The sequence below is a fragment of the Rhincodon typus genome, chromosome 7, assembly GCF_021869965.1.
Source record: "Rhincodon typus isolate 14 chromosome 7, sRhiTyp1.1, whole genome shotgun sequence".
Taxonomy (NCBI): Eukaryota; Metazoa; Chordata; class Chondrichthyes; order Orectolobiformes; family Rhincodontidae; genus Rhincodon; species Rhincodon typus.
The window spans coordinates 2,612,285-2,634,354 of NC_063338.1; positions in this window are offsets into that span (position 1 = coordinate 2,612,285).

Genomic DNA, 22,070 nt, shown 5'->3' on the forward strand with positions numbered 1-22,070 from the left:
GTGTGTGTTTGTGTGGGGCGGAGTGTGAGTGTGTGTGGGGTAGGTAGTGAGTGTGTGCGTGATTGTGGGGATAGGAGTGTGTGTGTGTATGTGTGGGGGGAGTGTGTGTGTTTGTGTTGGGGGGAGTGTGTGTGTGTGTGTGGGAGAGTGCGTAGGCGAGTGTGCGTGAGTGTGTACGTGCAGGAGAGTGTATGTGTGAGTATGTGGGTGGGTGTGTGTGTGAGATTGTGTGTGTGTGTGTGTGTGTGTGGGAGAGAGTGTGTGTGTGGGAATGTGTGAGTCTGTTTGTCACCCTCTATTTTCAAATCAGCATGTTCCCTCTCTGTATCTCTCTCTATTACCAGATCAGTGTGTTGTCACACTCTGTCTCTCTCTTCGCTGTTGAGTGTGTTGTCACTGTAATTCTTCCCTATCCCCGTTCAGTGAGTTCTCGCCATTTGTCTCTCTTCCCAGTTCAGTGTGCTGTTCTGGCTGCGGAATTGAGTATAACAGCTGTGAGGTTATGCTGCAGCTTTATAAAACCCTGGGTAGACCACAATTGGAACGATGTGTTCAGTTCTGGTCACCTCATTATAGGAAGGATGTGGAAGCTTTAGAGAGGGGGCAGAGGAGATTTACCAGGATGCTGCCTGGACTGGAGGGCAGGTCTTATGAGGAAAGGCTGAGGGAGCTAGGCCTTTTTTCATTGGAGTGAAGAAGAATGGGAGGTGTCTTGATAGATGTGTACAAGATGATGAGGCATAGATAAAGTAGATACCCAAAGACTTTTTTCCCAGGGTGGAAATGACTATCACGAGGGGACATAATTTTAAGGTGATTGGAGGAAGGTATAGGGGAGATGTCAGAGGTAAGTTCTTTACAGAGAGAGTGGTGGGCATGTGGAATGCGCTGCCAGCAGTGGTAGTGGAGTTAGATACATTAGAGATATTTAAGTAACTCTTGGATAAGCACATGGATGATAGTATAATGTAGGGTACGCAGGGTAGTTTGATGTTAGTAGAATAATAGGTCAGCACAACACTGTGGGCCAAAGGGCCTGTACTGTGCTGTACTGTTCTATGTTCTTAATCTACCCTGTCTTTTTCCTGCAGGGTCTCAAGGACACTATGTGTGGACCACTTCCTGATGGACTTGTGGCAAAAGATGTTTCTCATTTGCAAATTTCTCCTCGAAGGATAGGTGATGCGGAATGGTCCAACTACTTGGAGCATTCCACAGCAACGTGGCCAATCATATCCTTCACAACATGAGGGACAAGTAGAACCTCAGTGCATAATGACAATTGGTGTTTGCATATCGAGCGGCTACACAAAGCTTAATGGAGCCACTAACAAAGGTGACCATCATGTATCCCTTATCCAGAGTTTTGTACATGAAGTCCCTGCAGACACAGCCACCTTAGACCTCCAGATAAAGTGGAGGATGACTCAGATGGCTGCAAGAGTGCAGTTTCGGGGAATAGGCCAAACCTGCCCAACAAAGAGAGAGTGCTTCACACCTGATTTTCACCTGCAATGGAGAGGGAGCAGTGCTCCCAAAAGACCTGTTTCTGCCTCACCTTAGAAATGCATTCCCCCCCCTTAAAAGATATTGCACACACACCAGCCCTTCCGAACCATATTCCCAGTACCTTCGGTCCTGAAGGTGAAGGGGTAAAAGGATCGTTTGGCCCAGTTCCCAAAGAACATGGCCTCGCTCTTGCATTGATTTACCTTGGCTCCTGAGATCTGCTCGAACTGGTCGGAGGTGCTCATGAGTCTGCGTACCTACAGCAGATCCGAGCAGTGGTAAGCGACATCATCCATGTAAAGGGAGGCTTTCACTGCAGGCCTCTGCTGCCCAAAATAGTCATCATTCTCATGCTCGCATACTTCCTGATGGACTTAACAAAAGCCTGTTTACAACACACAAACAAGGCAGGAGAGAGTAAGCAGCCCTGCCTGACTCCGGATCTGATCGGGAAGCTTTCTGATACACATCAATTGATTGAGATTGCACCAATGATGGCGATGTAAAGCAGTTGGATCCAATTGCAAATTCCATCCCCAAAGCTCATTTTGGAGAGCACGTCCAGTATGTACGTGCAATATCCCATCAAAGACCTTCTCCTGGTCCAGACTGATGAGGCAGGCATCAACCCACCCCCAATGCCACCCACCACCCCCACCCCTCACCCATCTTGCTTGTAGGAGATCGTATCCCTGAGGAGTGTGAGGCTGTCAGAGATCGTCTTGCCTGGTACAGCACAGGTTTGGTCTGAGTGAATCACCGAACCCTGAGCAGACCTGACCCGATTGGCGATGATGTTAGGATTTTGTAGTCTGCAGTCAACAGTGAGATTAGTTGCCAATTTCTAATTTCCTCCATAACCCCCTTCTGCTTGTACATGAGGGTGATGATACCTTTCCTCTTGGATTCACACATGCTACCATACAGAAGATGTACTGTCATACAGCTCTTGTGGGTCCTGCTAATCAAGTCCCGTAGAGCTGAATACAACTTGGTTGGTAAGTCATCATTTCTATGAGTTTAATTCTTTTCTAAGGACTCAAGACTTTTGTCAGCTCACCCAGAGATAATGACTGGTCCAGCCTTTCCCACATGCCGTTGTCTGAGACCTCTGTGATACAGGACAGGAACTGGGAGGCTGCACTGTTGTGGGCTTCGAGTCATATAGTCTGGCATAAAAGGATTTGCTGATCCTCAGTTATGTCAGACTGAATTGACATTACAGAGCCATCTTCTTCCTTCAGGCTGCTAAGCACAGAGCTCTCCTTGGGCACCTTCTGGAAGAAGAAACACGAGCACATCTTATCCTACTCCACGGTGTGGACCCTGGACCAGAAGATTATTTTGGAAGTATCTGAGGAAAAGAGTGAGTCTTGCTGGGTCTTCACCACCTGGAGATCCTCCAATGACATCGGCTCCCATCATCTGCAGCAACAGTATGTTCTGCATGGTTTCCTAAAGTTTGGACAGTTTACCCCATCTTTCTCTCACCTTCTGAACAATTTTGAGAATAAACAACCTCTTGATGTTCCCCTTGAGTATTTTCTACCAATTCAATGGAGTCTCAAAGAAGGGCTTTTTATGGTTCTCCAACCTTTGAAATCCCTTTTCAGCTACTCAATGTTTTCTGGGGTCAACAGTTTCACATTCAGCTTTCACGTACCCTTGCCGGCCGGCAGGTCATCCTGTAGGTGGCAGTAGTCAGAGAACACCGACTTGACATCAGCAGATCTGACCGAAAATACACAGGACGCAAACAGGAAATCTATCCATGAGCAGATAGACCCGTCTGGCTGCGACCAGATGTATCTACATTGCGCTCCATTTGCAGAAGTGCTGAAGACGTTGTGAAACTTGGCAACTTTAACTGTTTCCATCAGGAACCTGGACATGGAGTCTGGTTCGCTATCAGCCCCTCCAGATCGTCCATCTGCATCAATGATACAGTTGAAGTCTCCCACCAGAATGTATGTTGCTAGCAGCAGTGGCACTTGCTGCGGTACAGCCAGCTGTTCACTGTTTACCATCGTGGCGTACACGTTAATTAGTCTCGGGGAGTGTTTCAGAACATAACGTCTACAATGCGGAGGCACCCACCCACCAATTCCTTAACCTTTGAGATGGTGAAATTGCCTCCTCGCAGCAAAATACTTAAGCTGGAGGAATGGCTATCACTACCCCATGAACAAATCGAAGGCCCATGGGTCCATAAGCTCGACTATTTCCTGTAGCTGCAGAGATGTGGTATCCCACACGCCTGCAGAAACAGGAAGTCTGTTTTGACATTGGCCAGGTAAGTTAACGTAGAAACACCACCACCTTAATATTGGCAATTTTAAAACCTATTTTAAGCATTTATAGAATTAGCCAATGTCCATTCACCTGTGATCTTGTCACTGGGGTCTCCTTGCATCCCTGTCGTGTGAGGTATCTCTGCACACTGAGGTAGCTGTCCTGTTCCCCCCTCGGGAGTGCCCTCATCTGGTGTCATTGGGGTGAGAACAAAGCCAGAAAGGTCCAGTTTCAAGTCCGGCAGAGGGACTGTCCTGCTGTGCTCCTGGTTTGGAGTGTTGCTGCTCCCACTTTCCCGGAGCTGTGATGTGGTGGGTACCCTTTGTTCCATGACTACTGGATGTTGGACTTCACTGGGGCCCTCAGGACGCCAGGCTTTTCCAGATCGGGGTGTACTTCTGTCCTCTTCCCCCATGGTGCTGTGCCTCTTTTTTGTTGATGGCCATCCCTCAGCACATCTTCGCCATCAGAGGAGCTGCTGGATTGTCCATCATTCAGCTAGCTCTTTCCGTTTTGCTGTAGGCCTGTGGAGGCCTGGCAAGTTTTCCTTTTTCGGTTGTTTCTCACTGGTATCAACTCCCCTCCTCCTCCATTGACTCTGTCTGTTCAGGTGGAGATTGGGTCAGTTGTTGTACCACTGTGCTGGTTTCCTTTTTCTCCTCTCTGGCCTGTCCCTCCTTCTGAGTGGCCCTCCTTTTAGTTTACTTGCTTGGGGAGGGGGGAAGGGGGTGGCACCTTACTGTCTTTTGGGGGACCATAGCTTGCATTGCCACTTACATTGCCATCTGAGCGTATGTGGGCCAGCCTCCTCCCCCAGCTGGCAGGGCAGGGCTTGTATAGGTAGATGGCCTACTTTCCCATGCAGGTTGTGACTCTTGAAGTCCTTTGTCAGCTGGCCCTCCTGCTTGCAGTTCCTGTCGAAGGTCACTTTTCTGTCAACTGCCTTGTGTCCTGACAGATTCGGCACACTCTAAGCTGCCCTGTTTACATCAGGTAGTCTCGGTTCCCTCCAGTCACAAAGCTGGAGGGTGGGTGGAAGATGTTCCCACTGGTGTCCACCTTCAAGGTCACCTTGACATACAGGATGCTGGACCAGATTCCGAAGGGGTCCATTATATCCGTGCTGCTTCCTTCATTCAAGCTGCACGTACCTTCCCATGGAGGTCAGGACATCTGCTGCCAGGGTATGAGGATTATAAATGTGGATTGTAACAATGCAGCTCTCCTGTGCAGGGAGAACGAACAATGGTGTTGCAGACAGGACAAAGAGGGCTCTCTCACCTCATATAGTCATAGAGGCATAAAGTTCTACAGCATGGAAACAAGCCCTTTGGCCCAAACTGGTCTATGCTGACCAAAATATCCATCCACGCTAACCCCATTTCCCTGCACTTGGCCCATATCATTCTAAACTTTTCCTATCCATGTATTCTTCCAAATGCCTTTTAAATGTTGTTAATGTACCTGTCTAAACCACTTCTACTGGCAGCTTATTCTATATGCATACAACCTTCTGTATGAAAAAGTTGCCCCTCAGGTTCCCGTGTATTCTTTCCCCTCTTACCTTAAACTGATGCCCTCTAGTCCTCAATTCCCCAGCCCTGGAAAAAAGGCTGAATGCTTTCACCCTACCCATTCCTCTCATGATCTTATACACTTGTATAAGGTCCCCCCTCAGTCTGCTATGGTCTAAAGAAAAAAGTTTTGGCTTGTCCAGCCTCTCCCTATAACTCAGTCCCTTGAGTCCTGGCAACATCCTTGTAAATTTCTTCTGCACTCTTTCCAGTTTAATAACATCCTTCCTATAGCAAGGTGACCAAAACTGAACTCCAAGTGTGGCCTGACCAACATCCTGTACAACTGCAACATAACTTCCCAACTTCTATACATAATGCCCTGACTGATGAAGGCAAGTGTGCCAAAAGCCTTCTTTACTGCCCTGACTATCTGTGACACTACTTTCAGAGAACCGTACACCTGAACTCCAACATCCCCCTGTTCCACTACACTCCTTAAGGCCTTACCATTCACCATGAAATTCCTCCCTTGATTTGACTTTCCAAAATGCAACACCTCACATTTATCTATGTTAAACTCCATTTGCCATTTCTTGGTCCACTTCCCCAGCTGATCAAGATCCTGCTGCAATTTCTGCTAACCTTCCTCACTGTCCACAAATTGCCTATTTTAATGTCATCCACAAGCTTACTAATCATGCCTTGTACATTCTCATCCAAATCATTGATAAAGATAACAAACAGCAATGTGCCCAGCGCCGACCCTTGGGGCACACCACTAGTCACAGGCCTCCTGCATTCTTCTGCTATTACTCTTTGCTTCCTACTATCAAACCAATTGTGTATCCAATTTGCCAGCACTCCCTGGGTTCCATACAATCTAACCTTCGGAGCAGCCTAACATGTGGAACTTTATCAAAGACCTTACTGAAATCTATATAGACTACCTCTACCACCCTGCCCTCATCAACCTTCCTGGTCACTTCATCAAAGGACTCTAGAAAATTTGTGAGGCATGATTTCCCAAGCATGAAGCCAAGCTGACTACTCCTCGACAAACCCTGTCTTTCCAAATGCGTGTATATCTTATCCCTCAGAATCTTCTCAAGTAACTTGCCTACCACAGGTGTTAGGTTTACTGATCCAATAATTCCTAATTTTTTCTTTGTAGCCCTTTTTGAATAAGGGCACAATATTTGTTACCCTCCAGTCTTCCGGGACCTCAGCCATGGCTAACGATGATCCAAATATATCAGCCAGGGCCCCCACCATTTCTTCTCTAGCCTCTTGCAGAGTTCTTAGATATATCTGGTCAGAACCAGGAGATTTATCCACATTCATACATTCTAATAATTTCCACACCACCTCTACTGTGATATGGACTATCCCCAATATATCACTACTAACTTCCCCAAGTTCCCAAGTCTTCATGTCTTTCTCCAGAGTAAACGTAGAAGAGAAATATTCATTGAGGACCTCACCCATCTCCTGCAGTTCCACACATACATGTCCACTTTGGTCCTTGAGGGGACCTATTCTCTCTCTAGTTATTCTTTTTCCTTTAATATACTCAGGAAATCTCTTTGGATTCACCCTAATCTTCTCAGCCAAAGCTAACTCCTGGTCCCTTTTCACCCTCCTGATTTCCTTCTTCAGTAGACCCCTGTATTCCCTGTATACTTCCAGGGATTCCCTTGATCCCAGCTGCCTGTACCTGAGCCATGCCTCCTTTTTCCTGGTCAAAGTCTCAATATCTCTTGTCATCCAGGGTTCTCTACTTCAGCCAACCTTGCCCTTCACTGTCACAGAAGCATATAGACCTTGAACTCTAGCTATCACACTTTTAATGGCATCCCATTTGCCAAAGATCCCTTTGCCTGCAAACAAACTACTCCAACTAACCCCTGCAAGCTCCTGCCTAATTTCATCAAAATTCACCTTGCCCCAATTTAGAACTTGAACCTGTGGACCACTTTTGTCCTTCTCCATAACTATTTTAAAATTAGTACAACTATGGTCACTGGTCCCAAGGTCACCTGTGCTGCCCTGTTTCCCAAGAGCAGGTTGAGTTGTGCCCCTTTCCAAGTAGGATCTCCCATATACTGCTTGAGGAAATGTTCCTGAACATATTGAACAAATTTCACCCCATCGAAGCCCTTAACACTATGGCAGCCCCAGCCTATGTTAGGAAAATTAAAATCCCCCACTATGACAGCCCTATTATTCCTGCAAGTCTCCCAAATCTCCCTGCATATTTGCTCCTTTCATTCCAATTGACTATTTGGAGGCCTACAGTACAACCCCAATAATGTCACCATTCCCTTCTTATTTCTAAGCTCCACCCACAAAGCGTCACTAGATGATCCCTTAGTTATTTCACCTCTGGCTACTGCTATGATATTCCCCTTAATCAAAAATGCAACTCTCCATCCCCTCTTTCCTCCACCTCCACCCTGCCTAAAACACCTGTACCCTGGCACATTAAGCTGCCAGTCCTGTCCCTCCCTTAGCCAAGTTTCTGTAATCACTATAATATCCCAGCCCCACATACCTATCCACGCTCTGAGTTCATCGGCCTTACCTGTCAGTCCTCTTGCATTGAAATAAATGCAATTTAATCCAAAAGGCATTCCTCACTCCCTGTCCTGTTCTCTTCAACCTGACCTGTCTCTTCAACTTGCTATTTCTGATTGCTGTATCTCATTCCAGCCTCGCATTTGCCTCCCTGCTGTTGAGGATCCTACCCTCCTCCAATCCAGTTTAAACTTTTCTTTTCAGCACTAGAAAATCTGTCTGCCAGGATATTGGTCCCTCTTGTACAAGTCACATTTGCACCAGAAAAGATCCCAATGATCCAGGAATCTGAATCCCTGTCCCCTGCACCAATTCTTTAGCCATCTGCCATATCGTCCTGTTCTTATCCTCACTAGCACGTGGCACTGGAAGTAATCCGAAGATTTCCACCATCAAGGTACTGGTTTTTAACTTTTCCTTGGTCTCTGTAATCGCGCCGCAGGACATCATCTCTATTTCTCCCTATGTCACTTGTGCCAACGTGCACAATGACTTCTGGCTGCTCACCCTCCTCCTTGAGAACATTCTGCAGAGCTCTGAGACATCCTGGAGCCTGGCATCCACAAAGCAACACATCACCCTGGTTTCCTGTCCATAGCCACTGAATCTCCTGTTTGTCCCCCTATTGAGTCTTCTATCACTAAGATCCTGTGAACATTTGCCCTTTCCTGATGTGCCCAAAGCCAGTCATAAAGCCACTGACCTGGCTACTGCTGCTTTCTCCTGAACGGTCATTCCCTCCCAACAGTATCAAAAACGGTATACTTGTTTTCAGGGGGAATGGCCACAGGGGATTCCTGCACTCTCTGCCTACTTCTGTTATCTTACCTAAGGGTCACCCAGCTACTCTCTGCCTGCAACTTAGGTGTGACCACCTCACTAAAACTCTTATCTATGATGCGCTCAGCACTCAGTACTCCTTGATACCAGGCCCACAACAATCCACTCTTCAGTGTGGGTGACTGCTTCCAGGCTCTAATGTATGTGCCAAAGTGATGCCTCTCCCTCTCAGTCGCCATCTGCTAGACCTCCTTTCCCCTTGAATATCTTCAGGAGGTGCTCACATTACTTCACACTCCAGAAGATCACGTCAAATTAGCCCCTGCTGGGCAAATTCTGCAGGCAGAAAATATCTGCTGCTCAGAACCCACAGCAATTCAGGTGTACTCTCTTCACGATGAAGGTCCAGCCAACCGGTAATCCCTCCTTCACCTTCTTCACAGTCACCCTGACTGTACTGCAGACTCCCTGGCCCAGGGCATGGGCACTAGCACAGGCCATAGCTCTGGCTGGCTGGTCACTGAATTGGCATTAGGCCGAAACCAAAATAAAAATGTCTTGGTGTTTGTTCCCATTGCGTGGTTCCCTGAGCAATATGTCAAAGTTATTTGGTAATATGTTTCATCACCAAAACTTCCCAACAAGCACCAAGACATCACTTGGCTGGTGGTGAGGGCACTCCCTGTGAGATCCTTCTTGTACACCTGGTCTACTTGCATCACCACATGCTGCCCTCAAAGCTGCTATGCGGGGGTGGTTAGAGACTGCCACACATCTCCTTCTGAAATGCGCCTTTGCAAAGAAAGTCTGGAGTAAGATGCAGTGGTTTCTGTCGTGGTTCATCCCGAGCATCTCCGTGACACAGCATTCTGTGGTCCACGGCACGCACTCTGAGACAAACATCGACTGCACCTGGAGGACCATCAACTCGGTGAATGACTCTCTTTGGACTGCCTGAAACTTGTTGGTTTGCCAAAACAAGGAGTTGGCCTCGACCTAATGCTGCAGATTGGCATATTCCAAGGTCCAAACAACGTGCCGAGGGACGCAAAAAAGCTTGGGGAAGCTGTCACTAAAGCGCAGTGGGGAAATCCTGGACTTGGTTACACATCAACTATGCTGGTCCTTTCGTGGGCTCCATGTTTTTAGTCATCGTGGACACCCATTCAAAATGGTAGGACGTGCATAGAGCTCATTCATCAAACATGGGAATGACAGTTGGAAAATTATAAGCATCTTTTGCAATACACAGACTCCCTGAGGCAACGGGCCACTATTTACCAGGGAATTCAAGTATTTCCTAAAGTCGAATGGCACTCAGCATGTAAGGACAACTTCATATCATCCATTGTCCAATGGTCTGGTGGAGCAGCGGTCCGAACTTTAAAGGCAGGCTTAAAGAAACAGCCTACAGCCACACTTGATGCCAAACTGTCCCAGTTCCTGTTTGATTATAGGACTACCTCTCACACAACTACATAGACAGATCCAGCAGAGCGGCTAATGGGGAGAAGACTCCACACCAGGTTAAACCCAATCTTCCCAGATCTGGGTGGGGGCGAGAGTGAAACAGCATCAGGAACACCAATGCCGGATACAAGATTCCTCTAAGTGAGAGTCACGAGGTTTGGTGTCACAGGAATGGACCTGCATGGGTAACAGGATTAGTGGGCATGAGGTCAGGTCCGGTGACTTACAAAGTTCAGGTAAGCAAGGTGGTCCAGAACAAGCATATGGATCACATGAAAGCTGCAACCTTGCAAATGGGACAGGACCAAAACATACCCGGCTCCTCAGAACTTCTGGCAAGGTTGCCAGAATCCATCTCCCCCATCCTCATAGCTTTGAAGAAACTTCTGCGGATGAGATAGACACGGAAGATGCCGCAGCCATGATACCATTACCACCTGAAGGATATCTTCCAAGATGCTTTGGTTGCACAAGGTGAGCTACAGCCTGGCACATGCTACCAGTATCTGAGGCAGTGTTGGAGGAACTGGACTTGGTGCGAAAATACCCCAGGAGAAGCTACAGGAAAAAGAACGGGCCTATGGTGCAGGACTTAGAGAAGAAAGCATGTAGTGATTGGAAATTGGTCAGCCAGGTGGATCTCATAATATTTAAGCTCATTGATTAGGACTGTTAACCTGGTCCAATCAGGGAGTCCCGGCTGACAGACATAAACAGGAGTGTCCCAGGCAACCGCAGATTGCAGTGGTTCATGGACTCCCAGCCCAACTGTTTGTTTAGTGGCACTGTGGAGTCCATGGACCATGCATCAGTTAGATGTGGGTGTTTGGGTCAATGGGGGTGCCCTCTCAGTTACCTTAAGAACCCTCAATTGTGTTTTTGATTGCACTTCAGCCCCATGCTCCTGATCGTTGGGCACCTTGTGCGGAGGGGAGCGGGCAGGTCAGAGTATCTCCTGGTGGGTCTGTTCCTAGGCCTGGCCAAGCTGGCCATTAACAGGTCCAGGCAGCGGGCCACGGAAGGCATAGTTTCAGCTGACTGGCTTCCCCTCTTCCGTGGTTATGCTCGTGTCCAGGTGTCCTTGGAGAGGTAGCACACGGTGTCCAGCAACACTCCTAATGCCTTTCAGGACAGGTGGGCGCTAGGGGGGGTGTTTCTCCCTCTCACTCTATTTTGATTTGATCCCTACCCTCCCCTTCACTTTTTTCACAAAAGTATTGCTCGTTCATGAGGAAATGTTGAATAAAGTTATTTTGAACATTGTGTTTTTTTTCTGACTCCTGCACTTTTTTAAAAAAAAAGATAGTGTCAACAGGAGTGTCAGAGGTTCAATTCACTCTGGGAGCTGGCTCAGTGTCATGTACCATGCATGTGTAAATAAAGTGTGACTTGGTGAGCGAATACCAGCTTTTGTTGAATTAGTTCACATATCACCTGTCCTTTGTGGAAACATTTGTAAAGAAAAACACCTTTGATCACCAGTCCATCAGGAATGGGTCAGCACATAGCATCTTCAGGACTCTACAGGAAAAGGAGAGGGCAGATTCTGTTGGGTTGTTTCCTGAGCAGACTGTCAAAGTCATTTGGCAGAATGCCTCTTTGCCAGAAGCTTCCAACAAGCACCAAGACATAACTTGGCTGGTGGCAAGATGGGCACTGCCTATGAGACCCTTCAAGTAGGCCCAGATTCTCTCCATCACCACGCGCTGCCCTTGAAGTGGCCATGGAGAGTATAGATTGTCACACATCTCCTGCTGGAATATGCCTTTGCAAAGAAAGTCTGGAAAGAGGTGCAGTGGTTCTTGTCAAGGTTCCGTGATGTAGGACTCTACATTCTATACGCTATTCTCCGGGACACACACTGAGACAAACATTAATGGCATCTGGAGGACAATCAACTCAGTGAAAGGCACTCCTTGGTCTGCCCAGAGCTTGTTCATCTTCCAGTGCAAAGTGCTGACCTCAACCGACTGTTGCAGACTGGCACATTCCAAGGTCCAGGGCTACATGCTGAAGGATGCACTAAAGATTCTACCAAAGTGCAGTGAGGAAAGAAAGGTCTTTTGGCCAAAGTGGTCTGTTCAGTTCTCACACCCTCCCAATGCCTCAAATATATGTAAATAATATGTTGCATAAATAAGAAATTCCTTTGGGTTTGTTGGGACTGTCAAGCAAGTCAAACCACATATGATTGTTTCTCTGTTTGCAAAGACAGTACATAACTGAACTGCTTTAATGATTATGTAAGTACATAAAGACTTCTTTTTACAAGTAAAGTTTTTTTTTGAAACACACAAATTACTCTGTGTCTGCAGGATTTCTCTAATGGGGAAGTTTTGGTGCATGAAGTAATGTAAGCATCTCTTGAAAACATTTGAGAAGAAATGAGGTGAGGACGCCTGTCCTACTTGTGACACCGTTGTTCATCCTCACAGTGCAGAGGAGCTGGGTTGTTCCAATCCCCACATCTTGGCAGCAGATGTTCTAACCTTCCTTCAAAGATCCTGACCCTCCTTAGAAGGTACATACACTGATGTAGGCAGGTGGTGAGGAGAAACCTCAAAAGGAAAACCCTTTGGAATCTGGAGCAGCAAGCAGCAGGTCAAGGTGACCCTGAAAGTGAACGCCACTGGAAACAACCTCCACTTGCCCCTCAGCTTTGCGATCCCTAGATATGGGGCAACCTAGAGAATGCCAAACCTACAGGAAGGGCACATGGCAGTGGACTGCAAAGTGACCCTGTACAAGAACAGAAAACAGGAGGTGCACCTGGCTAAGAACTGCAAACAGACCAAGAGCTGCAACCTGTGTGGGAAAGTTGGCCACCTCACTGTCCAAGACAATGGGCCACAAATGGCCAGGAGTGGCAACAAAAACAGTGGAACCCAAAAGGACAGTAAGCACCATCCTTCAATAAGGCAACTGAGAAAAGAGACAGAAGGGGAGAGCAATACTTACGGTAAAGGATGAAAGATACTCCAGAGAATGATAAAGCAACCGAGACTCTACGTGAGAATACAGAGTCATTGAAGGACAACCATGGATAAATAGAGGGGTGTGTGGCAGGTGGTGAGGAGAAACCTCAAAAGGAAAACCCTTTAATCACACAGGGCCACCACACAGGCCTGCAGCAGAGTGCAAATAGAGTGTGAAGGACACACCAGTGACTCCTCTTCAGAAGATGTGGAAGATGATGACTATAAACAGAAGAAGAGGCAAAGCACCACAAGGGCATAGGATATAGAGTCACATACTCATACAGCATGGAAACAGCCCAACTTTCCTAAATCGTACTGGTCCCATTGCCTGTGTTTGGCCCATATCCCTCTCAATTTTTCCTATCCGTGTAACTGTGCAAATGTCTTTTAAATGTTATAATTGTACTTGTCTCTATCACTTCCTCTGGCAGCTCATTTCATTTACCCAGCATATTTAACATATATAACATACCCTCTGTGTGAAAAAAATGCCCCTCAAGTCTTTTTTAAATCTTTCCCCTCTTACCTTAAACCTGTGCCCTCTAGTTTTGGACTCCTCTACCCTGGGAAAAAGACCTTCGCCATTCACCTTATCTATGCCCCTCATGATTTTATAAACATCTATAAGGTCACCTCTCAGCCAGTGAAAAAGGTCCCAGCTTATCCTACTTTTCATTATAACTCAAACCCTCCACACTTGGCAATGTCCTGATAAATCTCTTCTGAAACCTCTCCAGCTTTATAATATCCTTCCTATAACTGGGCGACCAGAACTGGACACAGTACTGTGGAAGAGGCCTCACCAATGTCCTGTACAACCTCAACATGATTTCACAACTCCTATACTGAAAGGACTGAGCAAAGAAGGCAAGTGTGCTAAATGCCTTTTTAACCACTCTGTCTATATGTGATGTAAACGTCAAAGAATTATGTACCTGAACCCTTAGGTCCCTTGGCTCTACAACACTACTCAAGGCCCTAACATTAATTGTATAAGTTCTACCCTTGTTTGTTGTACTGAAATGCAATACCTCACATTTATCCAGATTGAACTCCATCTGCCATTTTTAGCCCATTGACTCATTTGATCAAGATCTCTTTGAGATCTTAGCAAACCTTCTTCACTGACTTTATAACTCAAACCCTCCAGTCTTGGTAACATCATCATACATCTTTTTTGCACCCTTTCCAGTGTAATAACATTCTTCCTATAGCAGAGCAACCAGAATTGTATGCAATGCTCCAAATTATACAGCCATAATATTATGCCTCCAACTGCTGTGCTCAATGCTCTGAGCGATGAAGGCAAGTGTGCCAAAAGCCTTCTTCACCACGCTGTTTACCTGTGATGCCACTTTCAAGGAATTATATGCCTGCACACCTAGGTCTCTCTGTTTGACAAAACTCACCATGCCCAACCAATAACTGTGTAACTTCTGCCCTGGTTTGTCTTACCAAAATGCAACACCTCGCATTTACCTGCAGTAAATTCCATCTGTCATTCCTCGGCCCACCAGTTGATCAAGATCCCATTGACGAGCACCCACCAACCCAGAAACGCTGGACATCACGAGGTGAAACACCACAAGATTCCCAAAGTCGTACAGCTCCAGGTAACTGGGAGCAGCAATGCTCTGAACCAGGAGCAAAGCACAACAACAGCTCTGCCCAGTTCAGAGCATGACATGCCTTGATGACACCTGATCAGGACAATGGCTCCAGGGAAGAACAAGACAACTACCTCAGTCCTATGAAGGCACAACAGTTTGCCCATAGCATAGGAACTTGTCCAGTGACAGGACCATATTTAAACCTTATTGGATAGTATGATAATCTAAAATCTTAAAATGGCTTTGAAAATTGCCAGCACAAATGTGCATAGTATAAAAGACACTTTACAATGAGTTTCCACACTGGCTTACCTGGCCAACATCGAACTTAACTTTTGCACCTCAGCAGCCACAGGAAACAGTTAAGCTGGTGGGCCCATAGACCAGTAGTTCGGTCGGGAGAGTAACAATTGCCGTTCTTCTGGTCTGGCTATTATGCTGTGAGGGGGCAACCTCACCATATCAGAACTTAAGGAGGTGGTAGGCAGGCGATAGCAAATGTCATGTACCGAAACATCCCTGAGACTAATTAATTAATTATAGCTGTAGCGGTAGAAAGTGAGCATCTGACTGTCCTTCCCCAGCTCCCACATCCAGGCCTTTCATTCTTGTCAGTGACTTCAACCACATCATCGATGATTTGGAGGGCTGACTGCAAACTGGACGTCACATCCAGATTCCTGATGGTAACAGTAAAAGACGCCAAGCTGCACAATGTCCTCGGTACCACTGCAGATACATAGATACATCTGATCGCGGCCAGATGAGTCTATTTGCTCTAGAATAGATTTCCTGTTTGTGTCCTGAGCAGTCTCGGTCAGATCCACCGACCCGGTCAAGCGAATATTCGTCTCTGACAACTGCCTCCAGCCGGCCAACTGTCACCTGACAGATGAACAGTAAGCTGGCAAGGGAATGTGGAAACTGAATGTGAAACTCTGGACGCCAGGAAGCTCAAAACTCAGAACAGATTATAAAAGGTTGGAGATCTGTGAAACCCCTCTTTGAGTCTCCAGCGGACTGATGGGAAACAATCAAGGAGAACATCAAGACGTTCTTTATCCTTAAAGGTGTTCAGAAGGTGACAGACAGATGAAGAAAACTGTCCAAACTTAAAAGCATTCAAAACCTATTCCTGCTGCAGATGATGATGGTTGATGTCAAAGGAGGATCTCCAAGAGGTGAAGAGGAGGCAAGCCTCTCTCTTTGCCTCAGAGGCCTCCAAGACAGATGGCTGGACACCTGCCTTATCAGCTTGGAGCAGAAAAAGGCCTTTGATTTCACCAACCGTGCTCTGGGATCAGTGATTCACCCAACCAAACCTGTACTATACTGAGCAAGATCTCAGAAACTCACACTCGTCAGGGAGCAATTGCCTCCATGCAGGACAGAGGGACGGATACCTGCTTTATCAGTCCAGACCAGAAAAATGTCTTTGACAGGATTTTGCACATCTACATATGGAGCGTGCACCTTTGGAGCTGTCAGTGTGAATGCGATAGGCCGATTGGCCTCCTTGCACACTGTAGGGATTCTTTGAGAACATCTGATCTAAAATAGTCCCAAAAAATAAATAAAGATTAGGATCCCATCAACAACATGTGCTGTTTTATTGTTACTTCATCTGACAATTGTTCTATCACCTTAATATTTTCTTTGTATTTTGTTGTTTAGAGTATTGTGAAGTTCATACAAAAAAAAATCCATGCTAAACTTGCTGATGCTAGTTGCTAGTTCCTAGTTGAGTAGTAATGCAAGTTATTTTGTAATAATGTTTGTTCCCATTTTGTCTGATTGAGTCACTTCCTTTTAAGTTTAGTTTTGTTTTTGATACGGGGGAGTAAACTGAAAGATGTTAAGCATATTTTCTCTCTAATTCCTGTTGTTTCCCTTAATCAGTGCAGTGTAGTGTTTAATATACAAGAATCATTTCAGAAATTACAGGAAATAAATCATCATGAAAAGAGGTCATAGTGTATGGTGCCCATGCTTTCCTCTAAACTTGTGCAGGAACTGAAAAGTTCTGTCCTTGGGAAAGTAGAAGGATAAAGCAGAAGTGAGCATATTAAGTACTGCTGATCTTTATGAAATCCGAACAACCCTTTGGAGTAATTTAGGAGTACTCACTTAAAGGTTATCCTTTGGTGAAAATGAAAGGAATAGTGCATCTGAATTATAAATCATACCAGAGAGAAGCAGCAGGATTATGAAATATTGATTTGGAGAGATATGGTGAGATGGTTTATAGGTGTGATGAATGGTTTTGGTGAGAGATTGGAGTGAAGGGATATAGTGGCAAAATTAGTTGATAATGTAGTAAGATGTTAGAATGGAGAAATTTGTCTGATGATGTGGTATTGAGGAGAAGTACAATGAGATGGTTATGGATGAAGGCGTCATTTGTGATTAGGGCTATTTAAGGCTGTGGGTTGAGTAGAGGGAAATGGCAAGAAGATGGTTCGATGCTCAGAGATCGGTAAAATGGAGATTTAGAAGGATATAGCAAGGATGTGTGTGGAGGGCTTTGTTGATGAGGTTGGTCATGATTGGAAGTGATAATTATGAATGGAGATATGGAACTGAATTTCTGTCTACATTTAGAAATAGTGAGTAGGGTCATTTCTCTATTTCTTGATTGAGACTTCTGACAGTTCATTCTTTCATCAGTATTTTTGTCTTACAGAGGTGGGTGCAGGCTGGAATTGGGTGCTAAGGGCTCTTGAGGTAGCCCCAAAGTGGCAATGCAAGTGACAGATGGTGAAGTTGGAGCTGGATTTTCTAATCTGCCATTTAATCGGACACCTGTCCACTACAATCCATGGCTGCTAGCCATTTTTTGTAATCCATTCACGGGATGTGGACCATCATTAATTGCCCATTCCTAATTGCCCAGAGGGCAGTAAAGCAACTACATAAAAACCAAAAGAACTGCAGATGCCGGAAATCTTAAACAAAAACAGAAATTGCTGAAAAAGCTCATATGTAGCAGCAGCTGTGGAGAGAAATCAGAATTAACATTTCAGGTCTAGTGACCCTTCTTCAGAACTGATGGGAGCTAGGAAAGAGTTGGTTTAATGCAGAAGGTAGGGTGGGGGGAGGGAGCAAGGAGTAAATGATAGATTGAGATAGTGCCAAAGAAAGAGAACAATGGAGCAGACAAAGGAGTAGATAATGGTCAGTTTAGGAGAATGAATAGCTGCTAATGGGGACTAGTGGCTAACAATGGGCTGTGTATGTAATAGCATGTGATAACCAGGCCTGGTGAGTGGGACTAGGGTAAGGACATGGGAGAAGGTGCGTCAAGCCCTAAAATTATTGAACTCAATATTGAGTCCGGAAGCCTCTAGAGTTCCCAAGTGGAAAATGAGGTGCTGTTCTTCCAGATTGTGCTGAACTTCACTGGAGTACTGCAGCAAGCCTGAACCAGAGAGGTCGGCAAGGGAACAAGATGGTGTGTTGAAGTGGAAGACAACTGGAAGCTCAGGGTCTTTTTTGCGGACAGAACATAGGTGCTAAGTGGTCACCTAATGTATGCTTCATTTTGCCAATGTACAGGAGATCACATTGTGAGCAGCAAATGCAGTACACTAGATTGAGTGAGGTGCAGGTAAAGCGCTGCTTCACCTAGAAGGTGTGGTTACGCCCTTGGATACTGAGGAGGGAGGAAGTTAACGGGCAGGTGACGCACCTTCTGCAGTTGCAGGGGAAGTACCATGGGGCTGCGGAGGTATGTTGGGAGTGAAGAGGAGTGGACCAGGATGTTCTGGAGAGAATGGTAAGGAAGGGGAGGGGAAGTGTCTGGTGCTGCCATCCTGCCGGAGGTGGTGTAAATGACAAGTAATGATCCTCTGGACATGGATGCTGGTGGGATGATAGATGAGGACAAGGAGGATCCTATCACTTTTGTGGGAGGGAAGAGAAGGGCTGAGGGCTGAAGTTCAGGAGTTGGTATGGACCTAGCTCAAGTATATAATTTCTGAAGGTAGACAGGCAAATTGAAATATCCAGCCTTCTCCCTCCAGTTTCTCTCTGTCCATCAAGACATTGTCCCCATCTGATGGTCTCCTTTGGTGAAGATGGTTTTCCTGAATTCCATGTGCATTTATTTGGGCTAGTCTCTTGTTTCCACTGCTACTTACTGAGGATCTGCCATTTCACAAAGGTAAAGATCATGAGAAGGGCACCGCCTTGTCTTCTCTCTTGCCACCTGTTTGGCCTGCCCTGATTATTCTGTATCATGTTTTTAAATTTTTTGCTGGTTTTCTCTCATGTCTTTCAAAAAGAATTTCTTTGAAATCGCTATTAAGCTGATCTTCTGCAGTGGTTTTTTAAATTAAAATGTGGAGGCAAGGGCCCAAAGTTGAGATGTTGTGGTGAACCAAAGAGTGGAGGAAAAAGGCAATGGAGGAAGGAATTTATGTGGAAAATGACAAACAGACAATGACAGGAATGGCCAGAACATACAGATCGAAGAGCAAAGCAGCAGATAAAGAGTAGAGGTTACAAAAAATAGTAAAAGGACAAAATGTAAGGCACTGTATTTGAATGCATGCAGCATTCAAAACAAAACAGATGAACTAGTGGTAAAAGTTGAGATAAATAAGTACAATTTATTGGCCATTACTGAGCTGTGGCTGCAGGATGGTTTATCTTGGGAACATTGAAGGGTACGTGACATTTAGAAAGGGCATAAAGCTGTGAAAGATTGGAGGAGTGGCTCTGTTAATTAAAGATGATACAAGCACAATAGAAAGGGATGGACAGGAAATTAGGATAAATAAGCAGTATGGGTAGAGATGAGGAATGATAAAAGCAAGCCCTCGAACAATAACCACATGATAGGGTAGGTATCAAGGAAGGAGTAGTGGAATCTTATCAAAAGGGTACAACAATTCTTGTGGAAAATTTTAACCTATGTATAGGTAGGAAAGATCAGATAGAAGAAGTAGTTGATATGAGGAGTACATTGATGTTTTCAGGACAATTTCTGAACAAGTGTGTTTTAGCACCTAGCAGAGAGCAGGCTGTAATAGACTTGGTTATGACCATCGAGATGGGATTAATTACTGACCTCATAGTGAAAGTGCCCCTGGAAAAAAGGGATTATATTGTTATGAATTATGTATACAGACACATAGGAAGATGGTCGTGATTGTGTGTGGTCAATCATCTCAGCTCCAGGATATCTCTGCAGGAGTTCCTCAGGGTAGTGTCCTAGGCCCAGGCATCTTCAACTGCTTCATCATTGACCTTCCCTTCATCGTAAGGTCAGAAGTGGGGATGTTCGCCAATGATTGCACAATGTTCAGCACCACTTGTGACTCCTCAGATACTGAAGCAGTCCATGTTCACATGCAGCAAGATCTGGACAATATCCAGGCTTGGGCTGACAAGTGGCAAGTGACATTCACGCCACAAAAATGCCAGGCTATGACCATCACCAATAACAGACAATCCATACACCGTCCCTTGACATTCAATGGTGTTACCATCACTGAATCCCCCACTATCAACATCCTGAGGGGGTTACCATTGACCAGAAACTCAACTGGACTCACCACATTAACCGAGTGGCTACAAGAGCAGGCCAGAAGCTAGGAATACTGCGGCGAGTAACTCACGTCCTGACTCCTCACAGCCTGTCCACCATCTACAAGGCACAAGTTAGGAGTGTGATGGAATACTCCCCACTTGCCTGGATGAGTGCAGCCCCAACAGCACTCAAGAAGCTTGACACCATCCAGGAAAAAGCAGCCCACTTGATTGGCACTACATCCACAAGCATTCACTCCCTCCACCACTGGTGCTCAGTAGCAGCAGTGTGTACTATCTACAAGATGCACTGCAGAAATTCACCAATGGTCCTCAGACAGCACCTTCCAAACCCACGACCACTTCCACAAGGGCATCAGACATATGGGAACACCACCGCCTCCAAGTTCCCCTCCAAGTCACTCACCATCCTGACTTGGACATATATTGCCATTTCTTCACTGTCACTGGGTCAAAATCCTGGAATTCCCTCCCTAATAGCACTGTGACTGCAGCGGTTCAAGAAAGCAGCTCACCACCACCTTCTCAAGGGCAACTAGGGATGGGCAAGAAATGCTGGCCAGCCAGTGATGCCCACATCCCACAAATAAATGGAAAAAAAAAGTTTAATGGAGCGAAATACGGGTCCAAGAATTTAGTTTGAAGTTAAACAAGGGCAATTATGAAGGCGTGGAAGTGAAGCTACTGAAAGTGAGATAGGATTTACATGCATTTGGAGAGGCAAAGACTAATTAGGGATAGTCAGCATGGCTTTGTGCTTGGGAAATCATGTATCTCAAACTTGATTGAGATTTTTGAGGACGTAACCAAAAAGATTGATGAAGGCAGATTGGTACATTGTCTACAGGGATTTTAGTAAATTCTTTGACGAGGCTTGGGACTAATTAGTAAAGCAAGATCACATGTGATTCAGGGAGAGCTTGCCAATTGGATACAAAATTAGCTTGATGGTTGGAGACGGAGGGTTGTTTTTCAAAAGAAGATTTCTGAAGGGTCTAGGCCCGAAACATCAGCCTTCCTGCTCCTCCGATGCTGCTTGGCCTGCTGTGTTCATCCAGCTCTACACCTTGTTATCTCATTGAGTATATGAGTTGTGATATCATATTAGGTTTATAGGGCATTTTTGAGGCCATTTTTGAAGTATTGTGCACAGTTCTGGTCACCCTGCTGTGGGAAGGATGTTATTCAATTGGAGAGGTTTTGGAAAAGATTTATCAGGATGCTGCTGGAGGGTTTGAGTTGCAAGGAGAGGCTGGATAGGACAGGACTTTTTTCACTGGAGCGTAGGTCACTGGGATGACGTTATAGAAGTTTATAAGATCACGAGGGGCATAGGTAAGGTGAATAGCAAAGGTCTTTTCCCTAGGGTGTTGGAGTTCAAATCTAGACGGCAAATTTTTAAGGTAAGAGGAGAAAGATTTAAAACAGAACTGAGGGGCAACTTTTCAACACAGAGTAATTTATATGTAGAATGAACTGCTGAAGGAAGTGGCAGGTGCAGGTACAGTTACAACAATGAAAAGATATTTGCATAAGTACATGAATAGGCAAGGTTTAGAGGGATACGGGCCAAAAGCAGGCAGGTGGGACTAGTTTAGTTGGGGAAACTTGGTTGACATGGACCAGATGGACCAAAGGGTCTGTCTCCATGCTCTATGACTTTATGACTCTATAACTCTATTCGGCTTATAGGATCCCTGGGTTTATAAATAGAGGCATAGGGTATAAAAACAAGGAAGTGATGCTGCACCTCTACAAACCATTGGTCAGACCACATTTGGAGTATT